General features: G+C 45.9%; 1 protein-coding gene across 1 annotated transcript in view; it reads right to left on the reverse strand.

The window, feature by feature from the left end:
* The window catches only part of RARB (retinoic acid receptor beta), a 419,484-nt gene that overhangs the window by 365,531 nt on the left and 41,459 nt on the right, over positions 1-12,494 (reverse strand). The window lies entirely within an intron of this gene.

Here is a 12,494-nt window from a genome sequence, read left to right on the forward strand (position 1 = left end):
GACAGAGCATCTGAACCAATCAAACACTCACACCCAGTCAAGGGTTTAATCCATCACCGTTCTTTAGCCCACTCTGCCACCCCAGTTCAGACATGGCCATATGCAAATCAGTCTGACCCTGTGCCTCATGGGAACAGTCCAGCCCGAACTGCCAAGCCATGCCTTCCCTGGACCGGAAACAAGCTTCCTAGGACTGGTTTCTGGCATTACAGCCGTCTTCAGCCCGGCTTGCTTGAATCCAGTGGCAAAGTGAGCAAGGGACTCACGTCTGAGCATACCCTGCCACACTTAGGGCGAACAAACCTAGTCCTTGTGTACCATACACCTGATGGAAATTCCAGTTGACCAGTTACAAACGCTTCCCTTTAAATTAAGTTGCAGATGTATGGCAATATCCTGAACTGGATCTCAGGAGAAAAGAACAGTTGGTCCCAGTTGCCCAGTGTACCTGCATATTGCTGCCTGCTGGTTCAGCTGGAATATATTTTTAGCCAATAAATATTCTGCTTATTGTGTCAGCTGGAAGTATTTCTTTTTAAGTTTAAATCCTATATTTAAAGAAATAATAAAATTACAGAAGACCAGCAATACAGAGAAAATCATCTTAAAAAGGAAATATAACAATAGAATGGCTGGTACTAAAAACAGAAGAGAAAAGCTATTTAAATATTGAAGGAATAAGGGGGGGGGAGATGAGGGAAGAAGGGAGGAAGGGAAAATGGGAATTCTCATAAATGGATAAAGAATAAAAACTTGAGGAAGATAGAAGCTGGAGGTATTTAAGTTCTGAATGGCCAAAGACCCCTGTGTTGCATTTGCAACCAGTAAAACTCATTTGTGATGGGTTCTTCTGGGTCCCCAGGCCGGGCCTCCACTCGCACCCCTTTACTCACAGCCCCTCTGCCCCCCTCTAAAAATGACCCCCGAGTATGACGGATGGCAGGCGGCGGGCGCGACACTAATTGTAAATATGGATTTCCCATTTGGCCGCCATTACACGTGCGCCGAAGGCCGCCCGACAAGAGCGATGGCGGCGCTCCTGGAGGGTTGCGTCTTTGTCTCTGGTCGATAATAACGGCCCGTAGCAGGCAACGCGGCATCAAATCGCTGTAAATCACGACACAAGGCCCTATCGGGACATTTATTTCACGGCGCTCGTGTTCAGTGTCTCTTAGGACAATGGTTGATTCCATTCCACACATCACAGCGCCCAGAAGCCCGGTCAGTCGACTGTGACAGTCAGTCTTCTGTAAAATGATGCGGCAAAGAGGACGTGCCAATTATTGTAAGGGGCTCAGAAGTCTTGTTTACAGTGGGAATTTCAACACCTGATACAGATGTTGACAGATTATACAAGTGGAGGTATTCTTCTCAAAGGAATGTCTGTAATAAGCACCTTAAAATGTACAACTTATATTAAATATAATATTGCGGAATTCACGTTTGAGGTTGCTGGATCCATGGCTGCCAAGTTACCTAGTTCTGCTTTTAAAATTCCCCCCAAACTTGTATCTACAAACTTTCCTATGGCCAGAGTGGAGCAAAAAAGAGAAACGCGCATTCACTTACCCCCGGAAGCCGCCCCTTTTGTCCTTGTCCTTTCGGGAGTGCCGGCACCCTCTCCTGGGAATCCCGAAAGACACAGGGACCTTTTGAACAAAGTCATATGTTGGCTAAATAAAAACAGACCCCTTCCACCCAACCATGACGGGGGGATTCTGGGTGTCAGAAGGGTGGTCTGGTTGGGGTCCCTTCCTAAAGAAATCCCCGGGGACCTAATCCTGGTAAAATTTAGGAATCGGAACATTGTCCCACAGTTACGACTCTCCCAGCCCAAAGAGGGAGACGGCCCCATTTCCATCTGGGACCTGCACGATTTCTATCCAAGTATCCCACATACCTCAGCATACCAACATATGATGGGAACTGGACTTCGTACTCTAACTGGTACTAGCTCTGTTGCTCGCTATAGATTTGACTCCGTATACAAACATTGGAATTCCTGACGTGACAAGCCTAACCACCAACCTAGATTGTAAAACTTTTTGAATTGTTTCTCCTTTTTAACTTGCACCTACATATGCTGCTATTAGTTTGATGTTTACAATGAGAGAGCCCGACTGTGACATATATTTTAAGAAGTTATTTTAAACTGTATCAACAGTTAAAACTGTATTCCATTGACAAATGAATTGTGGTGATTAGAAATAGACATTGATGGAAGAAAAATTATGTAATCATGTACTGTGATTGATTAATTCTACTGTCTTTTAAAATTGTTTATGTACACTTTTATGGTTTCTATTTGAAATCGAAATAAAGTTTTGATATGAATAATGAAATAAACAAGACTACAAGTCCCAGAATTCTATGCAAAATCCTGAACTGGAGCAGCTAGTCATACATGAACCTCGGAAACTTGACCAGGCTGGATGAATCGGAACACCTCTCGAATGGCCATTGCTATCCGCTGGAGCTTCAGCGCAATGCATGTCTCCGTTGCGACAAACTTTTTCACCTGCCGCCCTGTGGAGCCAGGACTTTAAGTGGGATAAAAAGAACTCTAGGGTGTCTAAAGGGGGCGTGTCCTATGTAAAAAAGGGCGTGGCTTAAACATGTAAACTACAAATCTGTGCTTCCCAAAGTGTGTGGTCCGACTGGTATTTTGCTGCTTCTGTTATTGCATCCAGATGTGTTACACAACAACTGATATACAGCCAAAACAAACCAGGACTATTGGCTTTGTCAGTGCTTGTTAGCTGTGGAAGATAAAGGCGTAACAACAATAATGTTGCCGTAAATAAGACTGAAGATGCTTCAGTTCTGAAATGAGACTGCCACTTAAACAATGCTAAGACATGTGGAAGGGGTAGTGTTTTCCAGACTGTCTCAATCGCTTCCGTATGTCTCTTCATGCCACATATAACTGCAGTCTACATTAGACACCCGCGCCCTTCTTGTCTTCACTCCTTTCTGAAAGCCGACACATCTCAAGCTTCTTCTTTTTCTTCTTCAGCACCATCTCTTTTCACTCTCCCCTGTATGCACTTCATCACATTTCCTTCACTTCACCACCACCCCAAACACCCACAATACGCACCCCCTCACCTCTGGGACCTGCACTTTCATTTGCTTTCGCCATGTCAATATTTTGACCACTGTTTATCTCCTTCACACAAATTTGAACAGAATATCAGTTGCAAATGGCATTCATGACGATTGCTCGGTGCACTCTGCAGAGAGGCCAAGGATTGGATGAGCCTGTGTTCTGAACACATTTTTGACCCACTGACAGCCACTGTGAGAAACTTGCACTTCCTTTAGCCTCAACTCCAGAACTCTAACTCCTGGCCCATTATAAACATCTGAAGGTGACTCAGTTCAAAGTATTTAATATACAAGCATAAAATGCTGCACAAAAAACTCCAGAAACATAATAGTAACCCTGGGCAGAGTGCTTCGCTCCGCCCACGGAGTGCACGTAGTGTTGCCTACTTCACGATTCGCAAAGTAGGCGATACTACGCACACCCGTGGACGGAGCGAAGTTGCCCACCGCCCGCCTCCCTCCCGCCCTCTTCTACACCCCTAATTTTGATTTTAAACAGGCTAAAAAGAAAAGAAAATCACTAACCTTTTATGCGGCGTCCCGGGGCTCCATCTTCTTCGCGCCGACTTCTTCCAGCAAAATGCGCATGCGCGGGCGCCCGCGCATGCGCTTTTCTTGCAAGAATTGCACATGCGCGGGCGCTCGCGCATGCACATTTGGTTTGGAAGAAGTCGGCGCAAAGAAGAAGATAGAGCCCCGAGACGCCGCATAAAAGGGAAGTGATTTTCTTTTCTTTTTAAACTATTTAAAATCCTAATTAAGGGTGTAGAAGAGGGCGGGAGGGAGGCAGGCGGCACGTGGTGGGGCTACGCGAAGCGCGTGGGTGGGTATAGATTCATGCACACTTCATGAAGCTTTGCGTAGCCCCACTACGCCCACTACGCCCAGGGTTACATAATAGCCAACCAATAACAAGCACTCTTAGGAAAAGGAGGATAAAATAAACGTGAAATAGAAACAGAAACTAAACCACTGACTTTTATTATCTTAACATGTTTTACATTCATTGCTCAGAAAGCAAGCAATGTTTTTGATTGTAAAGTTAAGGAAATGGTTATAGGGCCCGATAAGGACCCGTTTTAATGTTAGTGGCCCGGGGCTATTTCAACATCTGTGTAGAGCTTCCCCAGTGGTAACTAATAACAAAACACTCCATTGATAGTGGTGGAAAGGGCTCCCGGGGATTCTCTACAAATCCCTCCGCCCCAACATTTTCACACAAAAAGGGGTTTATGAAGGAATATATGATGATACAACGCAAACCATTACAACGCATGCTGTTACAACACAGTTTTTACATCGCCACTACCATTACATCGCATGATTTTACTACGCATACCATTACATCGCATGTTCATAGGAATACACTAAAACTACCATTACATCGCAATACATTATAATGCATACTAATAATACGCATACAATTACTACGCATTTAAAAAAAAAAGTATCCTTTAAAAAAAACCAAGTATAACTAACCCCTGGAAGGAGATGCAACAGAAAAAGGGGTTTTAGGTGGGGGAGTGTATTGTCTTTTTTGAAGACCCAACAAAACTGGATCCATGATCAAAAATCTGATATGAAAAAACATATTGGGTCTCATTTATTTATTTTTAAAAAAAACTATATATAGGCATTTTATATAACATCCTCTTTTACTAAAAGGGAAAGATTGTTTGCAAAAAAAGAGAATGTATAAAATTCACTAATAAAAATATCAACCTTTATGGTACAACATTATTTGTATTCATTTTTCTGCTCTGTAGGGGACTGTGAACATCATGTCAGAGGTGCCCCGACCTCAGGAGCCGCCAACACCCACAGGGAAAATATTCTAGAAATCTGGCCATAACTTGGCCCCTGATGCAGGTCCAATCTCCCCACAGACCCAGGGGCCCACGTTGGAGTACTTCTGTATACGCTGAACAGCTGTGTAACTGTCCCACTCGGTCTTATTGGACCAAAAAAAAAACAGAAGACCACACTGTTTTTTTTGTTGCAGTTTCAAATAGCGGGAACTCGACCCAAAGGTGTTGGAGCGCTTTACATGAGCACCAGTTACATTACACAAGGGCGCATTCATTTTTTAGGCAAAGGGAGATTAACTGATTTGCAAACAGGATGTTGAGTCGAGACTCAAACGTAGTTCCCCAGCTCTAAAGTCAGCAGCTCTGGCTGTTACGCCACATCCGTGTGATAAAAATCAACCATGCAGTGTGGATTTGTTTGTGTGAGGTATGGGAACGGTGTCCAGCCATCTGTAGGCAGCTCATGAACCCATAGGGCCACAGGCCAACTATGGTGCTACCTTACCCAGGGCTTTAAGTGGGATGAAAAAACTGGGGGGGAGGGGTCTGTCAAAGGGACGTGGTTGATGTAATTAAGGCGGGGCTTAAAACACATAACCTGAAAATCTGTGCTTAGCATAGTGTGCTGTTCGGCTGGTATTTTTCTGTTTCTATCATTGCTTCCAGATATTTCATACAGTAAGTAACATTACACATACAACAAGCCAGGACTATTGGCTTTGCCAATGGTTCTTAGTTTCATAAGATAAATTACCAACAACTATGGTTTCGTTGTATACAGTATTAACCCGTTTACTGCTGCGGCAATTTCGCCGCGGTGAGGGCGTTCTATTGCACGGGAGGGGCCGTGTCGGCCAACGGACGTGCACAGCACTACCGAGGTAGTGCTCACGACGGTCGTTGGCCGACGGGCGCACTTAACGGGTTAAAAATGCTTCGGTTCTCAAATGACAAGACTGTGAAAGAACTGTACAGGGTCTTTTTGAAGTAACCTCAAAGGCAGTAAAGGCAGGTCCTGCTGCAGAGTTAACCCTTTTAACCCTGAGAGTAAGGGAAAAAATTGAATGCAAGATAGGGACCCCTCTCGGCACCTGCTATTTAGAACTGCCGGTGCTGAGCACCGGCAGGACCCGGCCCAATTAAAGCCCTGACCATACCCATGCACTCTGACTTCCCACCGTCCCCTCTTTTTGTGCCAGAGCGTGCCCTTTGCCTTCTCACTTGAGATCGATGTGGACACCCCAAGATCTCCTCAGAGGTATCGGAGGCATGTGTGCCAACCCCAAGGGGCTGCCTGGGCCTTCCACGCAGAAGACAAAGGTAGTGGTAGATATGAATGTGTGTTCATGCATGTATGTGCATGTATGTGCATGTATGTGTGTATGAAGGATGTATGACGGTACAACGCGTACCGTTACAACGCGTCCCTTTACGACGCAGTTTTAACAAAGCAAGTCGTTACAACGACTTGCCTTGGGGGGGCGCTGATAGTGAATAGTTTAATTTACTATTCCAACACCAGTCCCCGTGGATAGTAGGGAAGGTGTTGGATAGTAAATTAAACTATCCCCTATCCTAGAGCGCCCTCCAGCGAAAGTCGTTGTAACGACTTTCGTTGTTAAAACTGCGTCGTAACGGTACCGCGTTGTAGCGGTTTCGTTGTAAAGGATGTTTCCCGTGTATGAATGTTAGTGCATGTTCCAGTAAACGCGTGTAAACACGTGTGTGTGTATATATGTGCATACTATGGGTGAGTTGATGATTACACACTCTGAGTTTCTGGGGACATCTCCCAGGAAGAGAGCGGTCAGGATCAGGTTGGTGATAAAGGGGCCAGTATAGCAAGGCCCAGGTTACTGACCATCATATATATTTGTTCATGTATGTTAAGCATATGTGCTCTGTATTACCTGTGTAAGGCACGTAAGTCAGTAGGTATGTGTATTTAAGTGTCCATTTAAATACACGTAAGGCTGGATGGATAGATTTGTGCATCTGCGTGTTATGCCCGTGGATGGATGTATATAATATATGTATGGGAATGAATGTGTGCCTATGTATTATGTATGCATGTGTATGCATTATTTATGTCGGTGTATTTGTATAAAAATTAACATGTACGTCTATGCCTGCATATATAAGTGTTTATAACAGTATATGTGGATGTATATACCTGCATAGGGTGAATCGAACCAAAAGGCAGCAGGTCTCTGCACAGGGTCCAAGGCGAAGACACCGTCGACAACTGCTAGGAGAGGTAGCTGGTTGTGGACATTGTGATGTGGTGGGCTTTAGACTGTTGTCTCTTCAGCTTTTCCCTGATGCATACAAGGCAGATGTTCTCAGATCCTGTGTGCACAGATGAAACAAAGAGAGGGAAGACCTATTGCCTTGTTTTTTTATTATTTGCACTTCTTGATCTCCGTCTGATGGAGTCCTAAGTCTGCCAAGAGCCCCTGGCGGTGGCCAGTTTTCCACGCTGGTGGTGATGACTCTGGGGAATGCAGGTGGTTTGCTGATAGTGTGGCTTCAGGCAGGGGCGTGGCTTAGCCAGTTAGATTGGGGGGGGGGGGAGGCAGGGATCTCACAACCATCACTGCCACTGAAATGGCAAAATGGATAAAAATAATTTTGAATGTAAAAGGCTACTCTGCACCACACAAGCACCACCCAGTCCTATGTTTATTCTTGGCCTGTTTTGTGTGAGAGGGAAGAGGTGGGTGGGTGTAAACAAGCGCTGCAAAGTTTCATAGAGATGTGTCTGTGCTATGAAGGCTGCTAGTCTGAGTGGTAACCCGGCCACAGACATTGCTAGCCTGACTGGAGGCCCCTAGAGCCAACTAAACACAGCAGAATCTATTCATTAGGGCGGTGTCACACCTCAAACAACCCCAAACACCCCCCACTGGATGCAGGTGCAGCCAGCGGAGTTCCTTTAGGGTAGGCAGTGATGTGGGCATATTCTTCTGGCCCTTGATGAGGCATGCTGCGCTGTCTAAGATGACTTTAACGGGAGGTTAATGTGAAGACTTGGGGGCATGCTCAGAGACCTTCCCCATCCAGGTATGACTGTGTGGCAAAGTGATGATGATGGATTCAACCCAGATCAGTGACTGGGGGTGAGTGTCTGAAAAGTTTCAGTGCTCTGCCCATCATCTTCTTGTGTTTGATTTGTTCACCCTAAGTTGTCAGGGTATACCCAGACGTGGGTCCCTTGCTCACTTTACCACTGGATTCAAGCTAGCCTGGCTGATAAAGGGTGTTACCCAGAAACCGGTCCTAGGATGCTTGTTTCCGGTTCAGGGAAGATCTGGCTTGGCAATTCGTGCTGGGCCGTTCCCATGAGGCACAGGGTCAAGACTGATTTGCATATGGCTGGGTCTGAACTGAGGTGGCAAAGAGAGCTAAAGAATGATGATGGATTCAGCCCAGATCTGTGACTAGGGGTGAGTGTCTGAAAAGTTTCAGCGCTCCGTCCATCTACTTGGCAGGGTATGCCCAGACATGGGTCCCTTGCATACTTTGCCACTGGATTTAAGCTAGCCTGGCTTATGAAGGGTGTTACCCAGAAACCAGTCCCAGGGTGCTTGTTTCCGGTTCAGGGAAGACCTGGCTTGGCAATGCGGGCTGGACTGTTCCCATGAGGCCCAGGGTCAAGACTGATTTGCATATGGCTGGGTCTGAGGTGGCGAAGTGAGCTAAAGAATGATGATGGATTCAATCCAGATCTGTGGCAGGGGGTGAGTGTCTGAAAAGTTTCAGCACTCCGTCCATCATCTTCTTGTGTTTACTCTGTTTTCCCTAATTTGGCAGGGTATGCCCAGATGTGGGTCCCTTGCTCACTTTGCCACTGGATTCAAGCTAGCCTGGCTAATGAAGGGTGTTACCCAGAAAACGGTCCCAGGATGCTTGTTTCTGGTTCAGTGAAGAAGTAGCTTGGCAATTTGGACTGGACTGTTCCCATGAGGCACAGGGTCAAGACTGATGGCTGGGTCTGAACTGAGGTGGAGAAGTGAGCTAAAGAATGATGACCGATTCAACCAAGATCTGTGACTGGGTGTGAGTGTCTGAAAAGTTTCAACGCTCCGTCCATCATCTCCTTGTTATGTTATGTTAATGGTTCTTGTATCGCGCATGACTCACCCAGGGGCATCTCAGCGCTTTATCTGAAGGGAAAGACCTCAGAGGGGGAAGAAAAACGGCGGTGTGATGGATATTAGAACAACCAAGTCTTTAGTTGTCTCCTGAAGGACATGTAGTTTGTGGATTCCCGCAGCGTCAATGGAAGCGAGTTCCAGTATTTTGGAGCTACGAATGAAAATGCTCTGCCGCCTGTGCGGGTGAGTCGAATCCGGGGGACGTTCAAAAGGGCTAGGGAATTGGATCTAAGGTTGCGTTCACTTGAGTGCTTAGTGAGTTTATTTCTAAGATAGGCTGGGCCCTCACATCTAAGAGCTTTGCAGGACAATCAGCAGATCTTGAATACAGAACGCATTTGGATTGGTAGCCAGTGTAGCTGTTTAAGAAGAGGAAGAGATGGGGTGCCGGGAGGGCAGCCCAAGACCATTCTGGCGGCCGTGTTCTGTATTACTTGTAATTTGTAAAGGGCTGTGGTTCCAACCTCTGCCAGCAGGGCATTGCCATAATCCAGCCTACTTCCTATCATCGCCTGCACTACAGTTCTCCGGTGTTCCAGAGGTAAGTAGGGGATGATTCTACGCAGTAGACATAGATTGTAGTAGCATGAGCCTGTAATGTTCTTTATGTTGTCCTTCATATTTAGCTTGGCATCTAATTGGATTCCTAAGCTTTTTACAGAGGTGGATGGTATTGGTGCTTCACCCAGTTTGGAGGGCCACCAATCGGCAGTTCAGAGGTGTGCAGATTTCACTAAGAGCATTAGCTCTGTTTTTCCCGGGTTAAGTTGTAGGCACTGTTCCCTCATCCAAACTGCGACCGCTAGCATACCGTCCGTAAAGCGCTGTTTCTCATCCAGGAGGTTGTTACCAATTGGAAACAGCAGCTGCGTGCCGTCGGCATTGGAAAGAATTTCAAAGCCGAAGGATTGGATGAGTTTTGCCAAGGGGGACAGATAAACATTAAACAAGGTGGGACTAAGGCACGATCCCTGAGGCACCCCTTTATCTAGCAAGAATTTACTTTTAGAGACAAATGGTCCAAGCATAGTGGTTTGCCATCTGTCTCTTAGGAAGTTTTTCAACCACCGTAGGGCAGTGCCTCCGATGCCACATTCACCTAGTCTCTCCGCCAGCCTTTGATGAGATATCGTGTGTTTGCTTTGTTCTCCCTAAGTTGGCAGGGTATGCCCAGACGTGGGTCCCTTGGTCACTTTGCCACTGGATTCAAGCTAGCCTGGCTGATGAGGATTATGAACCTGAAACCAGTCCCAGAATACTTGTTTCCGGTTCAGGGACGACCTGGCTTGGCAATTCGGGCTGAACTGTTCCCATGAGGCCCAGGGTCAATGATGATTTGTATATGGTTGGGTCAGAACTGAGGTGGCGAAGTGAGCTAAAGAATGATGATGGATTCAACCCAGATCTGTGACTGGGGGTGAGTGTCTGAAAAGTTTCAACCCTCCGTCCATCATCTCCTTGTCTTTGCTTTGTTCGCCCTAAGTTGGCAGGGTATGCCCAGACGTGGGTCCCTTGCTCACTTTGCCACTGGATTCAAGCTAGCCTGGCTGATGAAGGGTGTTATCCAGAAACCGGTCCCAGGATGCTTGTTTCCAGTTCAGGGAAGACCTGGCTTGGCAATTTGGGCTGGACTGTTCCCATGAGGCACAGGGTCAAGGCTGATTTGTATATGGCTGTGTCTGAACTGAGGTGGCGAAGTGAGCTAAAGAATGATAATGGATTCAACCCAGATCTGTGACTGGGGGTGAGTGTCTGAAAAGTTCCAGTGCTCCGCCCATCATCTCCTTGTCTTTGCTTTGTTCGCCCTAAGTTGGCAGGGTATGCCCAGACGTGGGTCCCTTGCTCACTTTGCCACTGGATTCAAGCTAGCCTGGCTGATGAAGGGTGTTACCAAGAAATCAGTCCCAGGATGCTTGTTTCCGGTTCAGGGAAGACCTGGCTTGGCAATGCGGGCTGGACTGTTCCCATGAAGCCCAGCGTTAAGACTGATTTGCATATGACCGGGTCTGAACTGAGATGGCGAAGTGAGCTAAAGAATGATGATTAATTTAACCCAGATCTGTGACAGTGGGTGAGTGTCTGGAAAGTTTCAGCGCTCCGTTCCTCATATCCTTGTGTTTGCTATGACTGTGTGAGAGCCTGAACAGCTGCTCTGAAGTCACTTTCTGAAAGGAATTGTTTCACTTTCTTAGAAGACAGAGCTGGTACCAGGCCCTGTTAGGTCTCCTATTGAGGTGGTCTTTGAGGGTCGCTGTCCAGTGAGAGTGTGTGTGTGTCTGTACACAGGTACATAATATATGTGTGTGTGTGTCTGTACACAAGTACGTGTGTGTGTCTGTTTATAGTTCTGTCTGCATTTGTAGGTGTTTGTATGCAAGTAGATGTTTATGTATGCCTCTGTGAATCAATGTGTTTTGGGGAGAAAGTCAAACAATTGTAAAAATACAGAAGTCATTCCATTATACTCTATTACACCTGTATTTTTCAGTGACATCCATTCTCTAGTTCTTCTCCTTTTCTTTTGTGTCTTTTTTAGGTCTCCCCTAGGCAGCACTCGCACTGTCTCTTTGAGACGTGTTTTATTCAGAATATTGGCTTTATGGTCCATTCAGCACTTCTGGTTGGTTGGTTGGCCTGCCTTTTGGAAATTCCTTTACTGTAGTTGGTAAATAGTGTCCATCTGTTCCACCTCTGGCTGCTTGGTTCCCTCCCACAGGACACCACTGATTGTTTCTTTTGGTTGGCCATCTCTGGCCATCTGTTGTCTTCTCGCTTGCAGACGCACCCCCTTCCTCGGATTATTGCTGCCGTCCTTCCTGGCTTTCGCAGCGCAACGTTTGTTTCTAGTTATTGACTTTTTTGGCATCTAAAGCTCAAGCGTGGCGTGCCGCCATTGCTACAAAAGTGAATAAATAGTAAAACACAGGCGCGGGCGGATGCCGCTTTCTGTTCTATTTATTTACTATCATAGCAATCGCGGCACGCCATGCTACAATTTAAACGTATTAAGCTAAATTGCGGTGTGCTGCGATTGCTACAATAGTAAATAAATAGAAAAATACACGGCGGCCGCACAACTTTTTTTTGGTATTTATTGACTTTTGAAGCATTGGCGGCACCCAGCGCTTTCGCTTTAAACATCTAAAGCTAAAGTGCGGCGTGCCGCCATTGCTACAAAAGTCAATAAATAACAAAACAAAGGCAGGCGGATGCCGCATTACTTTTCCATTTGCAAAGCCAATTGCTCTACATTTAACTAATGCAAGGCTTTTTGCACTGCAAATGCTTGTTTTAGGCTGTCCTTTCATTTGCATATTACAGATCTGAATTTTACAGCATTTTAATATTCGTTTTTCATGTTATTAGATTTCTGGTCATATATTGGATCGCCATTATAGTTATTTTTTTTTATTCTGATGTT

Source organism: Lissotriton helveticus, chromosome 10 (assembly GCF_964261635.1).
Source record: "Lissotriton helveticus chromosome 10, aLisHel1.1, whole genome shotgun sequence".
NCBI lineage: Eukaryota > Metazoa > Chordata > Amphibia > Caudata > Salamandridae > Lissotriton > Lissotriton helveticus.